We start from the raw sequence: 13,759 nt of genomic DNA, 5'->3' as shown, positions 1-13,759 counted from the left end.
CCGGCTAGTTTTTTGTATTTTTTAGTAGAGACGGGGTTTCACTGTGTTAGCCAGGATGGTCTCGATCTCCTGACCTCGTGATCCGCCCCTCTCGGCCTCCCAAAGTGCTGGGATTACAGGCTTGAGCCACCGCGCCTGGCAAAGAGCTAGTGTTTATTTGCCACTCTTTCATCTCTCCGTGAAAGTGGCGCAGACTAGCCACTTCTCGTCAGCCATTTTTCCACGCCTGGATGGACCATGTTTTTAATCCATTCTGCCAATTTTTCCTATTGATTTGAGGGTTTAATTCACTTACATTTAGAAGTAATTACTGATAAATAAAACCTCTGACATTTTTGTTTTTGTTTTGATAAATTTTATACCATTTCTGTCCCTCATCTCTTCATTAGTGCCTTCATTTGTTTTTGTTTTTGTTTTTTTAATTGTATTATAGGGAATTTTGATTCCTTTCTCATTGCCTTTCATGTATATTTTAAAAATCTTTTCTTAGTGATTACCATGGGAATTATAATTCACATTCTCAATTTATAACAATGTAGTCTTAATTGATATAACCTTGTCCTCAGTAGCATATAAAAACTTTGCGTCTATATAGCTCTGTCATCTCCCCTCTTTATCTTGTTGTTCTCATCACAAGTTACATCTTTCTACATTGTGTAATCAATAACTGATTTATTTTTTATGCATTTGTATTTTAAATCAAGTCTAGTCTTTTTAATGAAGTCCGGTGTCATTTTATTTGAACCTAAATGACCCCCTTTGACATTTGTTATATGGCAGACTTATTGGCAATAAACTTTGTCTCAACATTTGTTTACCTGGGTATGTCTTAATTCATCCTTCATTTATGAAATATTGTTTTTAGAATTCTTGCCTGACATGTTTTATTTTTCTTTTAACACCTTAAATATGTTATCTCACTGCTTTCTTGACTCCGTGGTTTGTGATGAGAAATTGGCTGTTGTTCTTATTGAGGATTCCTTGTATTCGATGATTCAATTCTCTTGCTGCTTTCAAGATTCCCCTTCTGTTTTTAGCTTTTGACAGTTTGATTATAATGTATTTCCTTGTGAATCTCTTTGAATGTATCTTAAAGTCTGTTGAGTTTTTGGATGTGTAGATTCATGTATTTTATCAAATTTGTGTTGTTTTATTTCTTCAAATAATAATTCTATTTCTTTCTCTTTTGCATTGCTGTTCTCATTATGCACATGTGTGTTGATTTTCTTGATAGACCCCCACTAGTCCCTTAGGATTTGTTCACCTTTGTTCATTTTTTTCTGCCTCTCAGACTGGATTATTTCAATTGTCTTGTCTTCAAATCTGCTGATTCTTTATTCTCCCTCTTAAAATATGATTTGAATCTCTAGTATTTTTTAAATTTTGGTTATTGTAAGCTTAATAATTTCACTTTGGTTCCTTTTTTATACTTTCTCTTTATTAAAATTCTCATTTTGTTCATATATTGCTTTGTTGGTTTCCTTTAGTTCTTCATTCATAGTTTCCATTAGCTCTTTGAGTGTATTTAATACAATTGACTTAAAGTCTTTGTGTAGTAAGTCCAATATCTGGTCTTCCTCAGGAATGATTTATTTTTTCCTTCGAATGGCTATACTTTTTTGTTTCTTTGCATACTCATTGTATTTCAAAAATTGCACATTTGACTTTTATAATGCAGTTATTAAGGTTGGTTGTTCTTTATTTCTGAAGGTTACAGTTTTTCTATTTTTCTATGCGAAGATTGTATTCACTGAACTTGTGTTCACTGAAGTGTCTAGTTCGATTAGCTTCCGTTTAGCTTGTATTTTCTGAGATTTTCTTAAGATCCAGGAGTTCAAAAGAATAAACACATACAAAACACCACTCCCAGTCTTCGAGTATTGGCTTTGTGCTGTGGCAAGGCTTTTAGTCTTAGCCAAGCCATTTGCAACTCTGACATAACCTTCACTTTCTGCTTGCCTTGAGCCTAGATATTAGCCAGAGGTGAAATCTTAGGGTCTTCTCAAGCCTTTCCTGAGCATGCATTCTGTCCTTAGCATTAAGTCCATTTTTAAATTCCCCAGTATATAGGAGGAATTTTGCATGCCCAAGCTTCCCAAATAAACTTTCTCCTCAGGTTTTCCTACCAAGATTTAGACAGTGTGCTGTATGTATAGGTCATAATCATTTGCTTCAGGTGGCTGTGGGTTTCTTATTCACCTTACAATGTTTTCCAGCAGTGCCCGCTGTTTTTCCACCCCGAGTGAGTTCTGAGTTAAGTACTTTTATATATGTGCTATATACTGTAGTATTTTCTGCTGTTTTATTTCTTTTTCTCAACAAGGCCAGTAGCATACTACTAGATTAATTTCACACAACCTCCTTTCTTTTCAAAGTCTCTGCATTACAGAATTAATATAAAAGATACTTGGGATTTGAGAGTGACTCTTGCCCTATTCCAATAGCTTTCACCCATAGTGCAACCTTAGGAGTATCCCTATGTCCATCCTTTATCAGTGTAAAGGGAAACCTTTTCTTCTTTCAACTTCAACCATGATCCTAGATATTTTAATTATATTCTGCTTTCATTTTGGGAAATGGCGGTTGCGGTATATATTAACTTCCTGTGAATTCCATAACAAATTATCACAAACCAAGTGGCTGAAGACAATAGAGATTTATTCTCTCACAGTTCTGGAGGCCAGAAGTTTGAAACCAAGCTGTCAACATTTCTACATTCCCTCTGGAGACTCTAGAGAAGAAAATGTTCTTAGTCTGTTTTGGCATCTGTTGGTTTCTGGAAGTCCTTGGCACGTGGCTGCATCACTCCCATCTCTGTTTCCATGATCACAATGCCTCCTGTTTCTTCTCCTCTCTGTCTAATCTCCCTCTTCCTTACCCTTATAAGAAAACTTGACAAGAAAACTTGTCACAAGTGATTTAGGGTTCACTTGGATAATTAAGGTGATAACCTCATCTCAAAATCCTTAATTACATTTACAAAGAACACTTTTTCCAAATAAGGTAACATTCATAGGTTCCAGGGATTCAGATGTAGACATCTATTTTGGCAGGGAGGAGTCACCTTTTTACCCATGACAGGGGATTTAGGACAAGAGAAAAGACCTTCCCAGTGGATGGTTGTCAGGGTGTTGTATATGCAAAATTAGTAGACATTTTTATGCCACCCAGGTTAACAGTCTTATGGGAAGTTCCAAGGAATGTTATGCTAAGTGACAATCCTTAGTTTTTTTAGTCAGTGTCTGAAAGCTGGAGGAATAAGGTGGTAATGGGGGAAAATCTCATTTGTATATAGTATGTATTGTCTTTATTTTAAAGGAGAAACGAACTTTAAACTGTGAGTGATTTGTCTATTTCCCTCTACTTATTTGTCATTAGGTTCACAAAGGTCTCTAAGCATTCATTTTCTGAGTTTGAAGGTTCTATATCTTCTGGCTCACACTTCACATATTTTAGCATCTCATGGAGTGGAGAAACTGAATATAGAGACAGACAATGGACAGTTTTTATATAAAAATAGATATCTGACCCGTAACTTGCAACATCCAAACTAGAAAGCCAAAGCTTGAACTCTGAAGCAAACCGTTCACGAAGTCAAACCACGGCCTCTTTGAGGTCAGCCTCAAACAGCTAGTACTTGGTTAACAACTGCCAGCTTCCTTACTTTTTGTCCCTACTTCCACCTTAAGACCAATTGGAGACAGCCATATATGCTTCTTTAATCAATCATGTAAGATGCCTTGCTTCTAGTTAGCCTGCATTCAACTTCCCCATGCCAACAGCCTCCAATCAGGGTGTATATAAAGCTTTTCCTTTTTTTATGCCATAAAGATTTCCCACTTCTTTGCCTTATTTTCAATCTCTGCAAAATGCAAGTGATTGTGGGTCACTCCTTTGCTATAACAAACTGAATAAATAGTCTTTCATTGTTCTCATTTTGGTGGTTTTCATTTATTTCCACAGGAGGCATATGAAACTTTGGAAGGCTCTCTCACTCACTGAAATGAAGTTGTAGGGCTCTGTGAGGCTTCCCTGAATGCTGTCATCCTAGACTCTCACTTAGGCACTGCAACTCTGCAATTGTGTTGCAATGAGAGGCTCCCAGTCTTCTCCAGCTAGACTTTGGGAATGAGATACAACAGTCGTTTCTGCTTTCTGGTCCTCCTAAAATTAGCTGAGAGATTTTTGAAGAGTCTATTCCTCCATCTCCCTGGGAGTTTTGGGTTTTGGGTTTTAACCATAGTAAGGGCCAAGTTTTGGGACTTTTTTTTTTTTTTTTTTTGAGACGGGACTCTGTTGCCCACTCTGGAGTACAGTGGCAAGATCTTGGCTCACTACAACCTCTGCCTGCTGGGCTCAAGCGATCCTCCTGCCTCATTCTCCTGAGTAGCTGAGACTACAGCTGAGTGCCACCATGCCTGGCTGTTTTGTGTGTGTGTGTATTTTTTTGTGTGGATGGGGTTTCGCCATGTTGTCCAAGCTGGTCTCTAACTTCTGGACTAAAGTGATCCACCTGCCTCGACTTCCCAAAGTGGTGAGATTACAGGCATGAGCCACCGTGCCCGGCTGGGACTTCTTTTTTAGGGACCCCTACTACTGACTCATTTTGTTGCTGCCTTCTCTCTTTTCAGATCCTCCCTTCTCTTCCTGTAACTCCATTGTCTAGGAAAGGCCTTTTATTTTGCATCTGTAATGGATTGAAGACCTGACGTTATCACTAATTAGCTGTGTCATCTTGTGCAAATTACTAACTGGCAATTCATTTTCCTCCTCCATGTAGTGGGGTTAACAAATAGTACCTGCTTCATAAGGTTGTGAGGATTACATGAGGTAAATTCATATAAAAAACTTTAGTAAAGTGCCGGGCATATAGTAAGTATTCAAAAGTGTTGGCTTTACTTTTAAAGTAGACAATAGTTCTAAACTTTTATAAGGGCTGTGATAGAAGTAGATAATTAATATCATCTGGGTCATAAAGAAGAATGGAGTTATATTCTATTAGAGAAGGAAGATGTCAAAAAGTCATCCTAGGAAAGTTGTACTTCAAAGATTAATAATTACTGTCAAGCAGATGGTAGGAAGAAGCAGGACTGCAAGTGTCTGCAAAAAGGCAAGGAAATGCAAAGGTGATGCATGCAGGAAGCTACAAATAGTTAAGTCAGTTTTTAATGGTGGAGAAGGATGGATGTAACTGAGAGGTGGAAAAGGATGATCTGCAGATGCCTGTTTCAAAGAATGAGTATAGAGGCATATTGATCAATAGGTTTCAAAAATTACTGTTTAAGAAGTACCTGGAGCTACTCATTTAAAATTCAACTATCTTGGCCCCAGCTTTAGGGTTCTACACTCCAGATGATTCTAAGGAACGTGAGTTTCCTACACCAAATGCTGAGAAACTTTCTGTTGCAGGCTATGTAGACTTGATTAAACTTATTTTTAAAAAGACCCCTTTAATGCCATCGTTCTGAATCCTAGCTTCCCATTAGAATCATTAAGAATGTGATCCAGACATTATAGTTTTAAAAATTCCTTAGAAGATTCCAGTGTTCAGCCAAGGTTGAAAAGAACTAATCTAGCAGCAGTGTGGAGGGCAGACATCAGAATAGTAAAATTAGAAATAGGAGGTTAGTTAAGATATCATTGGCTGGGCGCGGTGGCTCAAGCCTGTAATCCCAGCACTTTGGGAGGCCGAGACGGGTGGATCACGAGGTCAGGAGTTCGAGACCATCCTGGCTAACACGGTGAAACCCCGTCTCTACTAAAAAATACAAAAAACTAGCCGGGCGAGGTGGCGGGCGCCTGTAGTCCCAGCTACTCAGGAGGCTGAGGCAGAAAAATCCGGGAGGCGGAGCTTGCAGTGAGCTGAGATCCGACCGCTGTACTCCACCCTGGGCGACACAGCGAGACTCCGTCTCAAAAAAAAAAAAAAAAAAAAAATCATTGCTGTAGTGCAGGCAAGAGTGATGAGGACATGAACAAAGACAACAGCTGGAGAAGTGGAGTGTAACTGAGATATTGAGACTAACTCATCTAGGGCTTGGTGATTCGTTCCATATGGGGGTGAGGGAGTGGGTAATTACCAAGTTTCTGAGTTGGGATTTGAGTGGATGGACTTGCCATTCAACATAATAGAACAACTGGAGAAGAAACAGATTTGGAAGAAGACTATCATTTTACAGTGGAGGTGGGGGCAAGGGAGAGATGACCTAAAATTATTGTTATTCTTTAGTATTGGTTCCCAGATTTCAGTGTACAAGAAAAATCACTTGAGATCTTGTTAAGAATATAGATTTTTACTCTGTTCTCTATTTTCTTTTTAGGAGGAGTTGGAATAAGGCCCCGTGATCTGTTTTTTCTTTCCTTTTTTTTTTTTTTTTTGAACAAATAGCCCCAGTATGATATTTAAAACTTATTTAAGTGTACTAAGAAATAATTACCCTCCCTGTGTCCGTGTGTTCTCATTGTTCAACTCCCATTTATAAGTGAGAACATGCAGAATTTGGGGCCTGTCAGGAGAGGATGGCGGGGGTAGAGCACTAGGGAAAAGAGCTAATGCATGCTGGGCTTAATAGCTAGGTGATGAGTTGATAGGTGCAGCAAACCGCCATGGCACACGTTTCCCTGTTTAACAAACCTGCATGTCCTGCACATGTACCCTGGAACTAAAAAAAATATATATATATATTTTTTAAAAAGAAGCGCTTACAAAATAAAACTGAAAGCAAATTTAAAATTGTACTGAAAGTATATTTCATGCTTAAAAATGGAGAGTGATTCTTAAAAGTTTGATTATGATGGACAATTTACAATGTTTCTTACACAGCTATATAAAATATTCACAGTGTAATGAAATAATTTTAATGCACGATTGAAACAGGAAAGGCCCATGTATCAAAATGGTTATGTTAGTGAAAGAGTTCTGTTCTTATACTTTTAAAAGTAACTGATATATATGGATGTATATGTGGATCCATATCAGTAAATGTCTCTTGTATCATAACTACCCATTCATTCCATCTTCAGGATTAATTCGTAATTAATTAATTTGTAATACTACTGCTAAAAATAATTAATTTGTAATATTACTGCTGATAATTTTTAATTATGAAGTTATTAAGTTCAAGTATCTAGGTTAAGTTTGCTAATTATCTTGCTGGACCTTTGCAAATCTCTGGCAGCTGTTAGATGAAAAATTTCCCCAGAACACCAGTCATTTCATACTATAATGTATGGTGAAAACTACTGCATAAGTATCCCAAAATAAGTAGCATGATATATTTTTCTTTTATGATAGTCTTTTTTTATCAAAAGTACAAATTGTTTTATCTTCAGAGACATGATTAAGTTATTCTATAGATAGATAAATCTGAATCTCATACCCCCTAAATGTAATATTTCCCCATGCATATGACTTTAAGGTGTAAAAATAAAATTACAATGGACATTTACTCTTACTCCACAATATTCTTGACCATTTAATATCTGAGGTGGTAGAGTCTTAAGGGTAGAAACCTTCATCCTCATTTATTGAAGTACTTTAAAACTGATAGAAACATCTATTAATTCATACTTTATTTTGTAAGTCTCTAAAATTCTAGTAACTTCTTCCTGTCTCTACTTCACCCAGATAGACAGAGGGATAGAGAAATAGAAAGATGTTAATCTGCTGGCTGGTCCCAATGTTTTTATATTTTTTTCATTTTCCCTGTCCATTATGTTATGGAACAGGAACAGCTTTTAATGGTGTCATTTTCTTTGATGAGTAAAAGTTAGATAACTTTCTTGTGAAATCATATATATATACACACATATATGCCGTATATAAATACATTAAATAGGTGTATCTGATATGTAATATATATTTTATTTTTCATCCTCCCATGGGTTTTATTTCTATATTTAGGCATAGTTTCTGATTGTGATTTGGAACATGTAGTATGTTTTCCTCAAATTAAAAAACCTGGTATCATGTTCATTTCCATATATATATATGAAGAATTTCAGTGGGGTCAGAAAATCCCTAATGGGTTATAAATATTTACCAGATTGATTTCATACCACACTTGAAGTGGTAAGAACATTCTACTAACAGTTGAGGCAGTGTTTGCACTCCTCACTGCATTAATTTATGCTAATATCTATGGCAGCTTTGTGTAGGAAATGGACATGATACCAGGTTTTTAAGTTTGTGGAAACCATACCCCAAGTTCCAAATTATAATCGTAGACTGTGCCTAAATATCGAGATAAAATCCACAGGATGGAAAAATAAAAGAAACTAAATATGGCCGGGCGCGGTGGCTCAAGCCTGTAATCCCAGCACTTTGGGAGGCCGAGACGGGCGGATCACAAGGTCAGGAGATCGAGACCATCCTGGCTAACCCGGTGTAACCCCGTCTCTACTAAAAAATACAAAAAACTAGCCAGGCGAAGTGGCGGGCGCCTGTAGTCCCAGCTACTCGGGAGGCTGAGGCAGGAGAATGGCGTGAACCCGGGAGGCGGAGCTTGCAGTGAGCTGAGATCCGGCCACTGCACTCCAGCCTGGGTGACAGAGAAAAAAAAAAAAAAAAAAAGAAACTAAATACATAGGGGATTAATATTTACAAATATGTGAGTGGATAAAAGTGGTCAGTTCTCCCTATGTTCTCTTGTGTGAACTGTAAGGTTTGTATCACCTGTTAATAGACTGTTTTTTCCATTGTCTTTTCCCCTGAAACACATACAACTGCTAAAGTAAAATTTTAATAGTTGGCTGTCTTTTAAACATATTTGTAACTACAATTTTAAAAATAAGTACAGCATGAATCTTAGGTAAAGGTTGAGGTTTCTGTGTTTTTACACAACAATCTTAAGCCATTTTGTCACATAAAGCCTCTAATGCTAGCAGGAGAAAACATATGTGAAAGCGATTTGAGAGGTACAAACCCCATTTTATTCAAGTGGGATTCCTGTGAAAGTCAATGGGCTTTTTGTTTAATGATTTGCAAATATTCCAGCCGTGCTTAGAAAACTGCCTGTTTCCAACAGACAGCAGAAAAAATTCTGAAGTTCCAAAATCCAGCATTTCTACCTTCTAAGCCTTCTTAGTTTCTGAGGTTGCAAAAGCATGTTGAATGTGACATGTCACATTTTTGTAGTAGTTTTTCAAAACCTTTTCAAAGGAAATCATTAAGAGAAGAACAGCCTAGACTAATTCTGTGTGTGATTCACAGACTGGCAGCATCAGCATTACTCCACTTTAAGTCTACAAATTCAGACTCACTGGGAGTAGGTCTTAGGTATCTGTTTTAACACGTCCTCTAGATGATTTTTTTTTTTTTTTTTTTGCTACAGTTTGGGAGTCATGGACCAATAGTTCCATCATGGTCTTTATTTATTACAAGTTATTCTCTCTTATGGACACTTAGTACCGTACCCAATAACATAAATCACAGTGTTAAAAACAACAGCAACTAGTCAAATGGTCCATAATTTTCTTTTTCTTTCTTTCTTTTTAAAATTTGTGTAAATTTATGGGGTACAAGTGCAGTTTTGTTGCATGAGTATATTGCAGAGTGGTGAAGTTGGGTCTTTTAGTGTGTCCATCAACTGAATAATGTACACTGTACTCATTAAGTAATTTCTCATTGCCCACACCCCTCCCACCCTCCCAGGTTTTATGCAAAAGCAATGCACTCTTTCCAGGCTGAGATCAAACCTCATTCCTGTTTGCAGTTATCATGGCATCTGGTACATAGCAATCATGTAGCGTGTTTGTCAACCATTTATAATCATGTCCACATCTTTCAGTTTTCATTCTTCTCTAAAAACTTTGCAGAATCAGGTTCTAAGTCATATAATCGTCCTTCTTAAACTGTACTATCCAATGTGATAACCACTAGTCATATGTGATTATTGTGCTTTTGAAAAGTCGCTAGTCCAAAATGAGATGTGCCATATGCATGCAAATCATACTGGATTTTGAAGACTTAATGTGACAAAAAAGTAAGTAACATTTTAAAAAAATATTGACTACATATTGCAATGACATTTTGTAAATTTTGTGTCAAAACTTTAGTATCTTTTTTTAAGTGGCAACTAAAAATTTTTTAATTTGATATGTGACTCACATTATATTTCTGTTGGGAGGCATTGTTCTATAATATTTCTTTTATCCCCATCAAAATAATTCATCTAAACGTTAATTCATCTAAGAAATGTCTCATCTAGTTCATGTCCTTTGTAGGGACATGGATGCAGCTGGAAACTATCATTCTCAACAAACTATCACAAGAAAACCAAACACCGCATGTTCTCACTCACAGGTGGGAATTGAACAATGAGAACACCTGGACATAGGAAGGGGAACATCACACACCAGGGCCTGTTGTGGGGTGGGGGGAGGGGGGAGGGATAGCATTAGGAGATATACCTAATGTAAATGACGAGTTAATGGGTGCAGCACACCAACATGGCACATGTATACATATGTAACAAACCTGCACGTTGTGCACATGTACCCTAGAACTTAAAGTATAATAAAAAATAATAATAATAATAATAATTTGGGGAATTAAGACCTGGTGATAAATGAACTACGAGCCCCAAAGCACTCTGTAACCATATTCTTAATCAAGAAGATAATTTACCAAATGTTAATCTAAAGACGACATCTGAAATTTTGATTATGAGATAATGTTTATTTAAATTTACATATCAGAAATGCTGTGCCACTTCAATCTTAAATTCAGAAAATGTGGTTTCTTGGGAAAAACTAGTAATTAAAAACTGTTGTTTTTATATAAAAAAAGAAATGTCTCATCTATGCAAATAAATTGCTTCTTAGAAATCAACAACGAGTTTGCCCTTCTTTTAGGTTGCCTTGTCTTCTTGGATGATTTTGGCCATTCACTCACTGACATTTTTGCTCTCTTGTACTAAACAGGATTTTTTACTTCTTACATTTGAAACATCTGCGAAATTATTGGAAGCCATTCAGATGTTCGAGCTCAGAATACTGAAACCTCCCGGATCATTCCGTTCTAAGAGCACAACCTAAGTGAGGGCAATAATCACTTTCTCTGTTCTTCCTTGCACCTCCCACCTTTGGAAACTTAGAGTTGAATAATAGAAGGCAGAATAGGCTGATAATGTCTTAGCATAATCTTAAGTCTCCACTCCTACCCCGTACCCACGCCCCACTGGCTGAGGTTCTTGTCTTCCCACTCACCTCCCTAGAGCCTGACATGCTGGTGTAATAGACTTTAATGGAGCTCATTGTTTCCACTGAGTCTACTTTGCAGAAGCAACACAGGGTCAGCCTCTTCACTGCTGCTTCAGGCTCAACTCCCACACCCAGCCGTGACCTTATCCTTGGCCATTGGTAAGGGCCAGCGGCCCATGCACTGACCATTGGCTGGGAAACAAGTGCCTCTGTAGCCTAGGCGAGGGTCCGTTCCAGGGAATGCTGGTGAAGAGGAAGTAGAATCCCCACTGGCTTTGGGGAATGATTTGGAAACCTAGGGATGATAAACTCCAGGTAAGTCCTCTTCTATTGTCTCATCTGTGAGGCTCAGGGGAGGTGGAGCAGGAAGAGCAAATTGACTCTGCAATCCTGCTGCCCTTTCTCCCCTTCCCGGCTTGGGAATGGAGGAGAACACGAACTTTCCTTTTGGCAACTGAGGCCATACTTGAAAGAACTAGATACCTGAGGGAGAAAATGGCCGAAATAAAATGTAATCAGTGAAGAACAGATAAATAAAAATCATGTTACTTGTGCTTGTAGGGACAGAGCAAATGGTGCCTGTCAGGACATGACCACTTTATCAACTTTTGTTATCTCTTAGGACAGGGAAATGCCTCCATTCTCCAGTCCTCCTCCCTTCTTGAGGGCATACTTTGTAAGCTGCCGTTTCCTTTTGGGAGTTGTCCTTTTGGTTTCTGAAATAGCAGGTTCAGTTGTCCCTGTCTGTCCTACACTTCCTCTTCCTTTTTCCTGTCTAAAAGGGACCTCTGTCTTAAATGCTTGCTTCCTCTTCAATACATTCATATCTCATTTTTTCAGCCTTTATTTTTGATTGTAACCTTGTAAAGTAGTGAAAAATAGGAACAATATTTACAGAATTTGTGCAGTTTGCCAAATGTGGGGAATGGAAATAGAGAGTGAAGGGCCAAAGAACCTCAACTCCAAACTTTTGGGTTAGGCATATTTATAATCTATGGTTCTACCACTTAATAACTATGAATCTTGGGTAAATTACTTCCTCCAGTGTCAGTTTCTTTATTGTTAAAAAGAGAGTGGTGATGCCAACCTAAAAGCATCATTGTGAAGATTAAAATAATTGAGTACGTAAAAGTGTTTGGTAAACTGTCTGACACGTTGTAGGTAGTGCAGAAAATGATAGTAAGTTTTATTGATGATAATAACTGCCACACTCTCCATATTGCTTGGAAACATATGCATGAATAAGACAAAGCATTTACCTTCAAGGAACTCACAGAGTGATGGTAAGATTAAGTAAATACAATTAAGAGAAACAAAACTAGGCTAAGTAGGTTAAGGCATGTATTTTTAAAGAACTGAAACCTGATGGATGTATATAGTCAGCCAGGAAATTATGAGAAGGAAAACATTTCAGGTTAAAGGACCGATAATGAAGCAATATGGCAACTGGAGCTTTGGGAGCAAGTGGAGGAAAAGATGAAGGCTGAGGAATTAAACAAAGCAAATCACAGAGGCTTTCAGGTTTCATACTGTATTTTGAATTTTAATCATTGGAGTTTATTTCCTGTTTTTTAGAATTGTGGATAATCACAACTGGCAGATTTGCTGCGAAGATTAAGAGTAGAAGTTTCCTAAGAACATCGTTCACTTATGAGACACTCAATAAATTGAGTCTATGCTTATTATTAATTGATGGGTGATCAGAAGCCATTGAAGAGTTCAGAAGGTTTGTGTGAAAGGTAGACCAATCTAGGATGGCAATTGGATTGGAAAGAGGCAAGGTTGGAAGCAACTACAACAATTCAAGAATGAAAAGTCATGAGATAAGTGAAAAGGCAGAGATTCTGAGAACAGGGTATTGCTACAACTTGATTGAGCTGGAGGTAGGGGTGAGAATGGCAAAAGAGGTAGCTATAACATATAAAGGAGTCTATGTTAGAAGCAAAAAGTGTTCCATTTTCCCAACACCTCACCAGCATCTGTCATTTTTTGACTTTTTAATAATAGCCATTCTGCACTTTTACACTGTTGGTGAGAAGGTAAATTAGTTCAACCATTGTGGAAGACAGTGTGGTGATTCCTCAAGGATCTAGAATCAGAAATACCATTTGACCCAGCCATCCCATTACTGGGTATATACCCAAAGGAATATAAATCATTCTATTATAAAGATATATGCACCCGTGTGTTTATTGCAACACTATTCACAATAGTAAAGATATGGAATCATTCAAATGCCCATTAATGACAGACTGGACAAAGAAAATGTGGTGCATATGCACCACAGAATACTATGCAGCCATAAAAAGGAATGAGATTATGTCTTTTGGACCTGGAAGCCATCATGATCAACAAAGTAACACAGGAAAATAAAACCAAACATCACATGCTCTCACTCATAAGTGGGAGCTGAATAATGAGAACACATGGACACAGGGAGGGGAACAACACAAACTGGGGCCTGTCAGTGGGCAGGGGGAGGTGAGCATCAGGACAAACAGCTAATGCATGTTGAGCTTAATACCTAGGTGATGGATTGATAGGTGCAGCAATACAC

Source organism: Mandrillus leucophaeus, unplaced genomic scaffold (assembly GCF_000951045.1).
Source record: "Mandrillus leucophaeus isolate KB7577 unplaced genomic scaffold, Mleu.le_1.0 Scaffold972, whole genome shotgun sequence".
Classification (NCBI taxonomy): domain Eukaryota; kingdom Metazoa; phylum Chordata; class Mammalia; order Primates; family Cercopithecidae; genus Mandrillus; species Mandrillus leucophaeus.
This window is presented reverse-complemented; position numbering follows the sequence as displayed.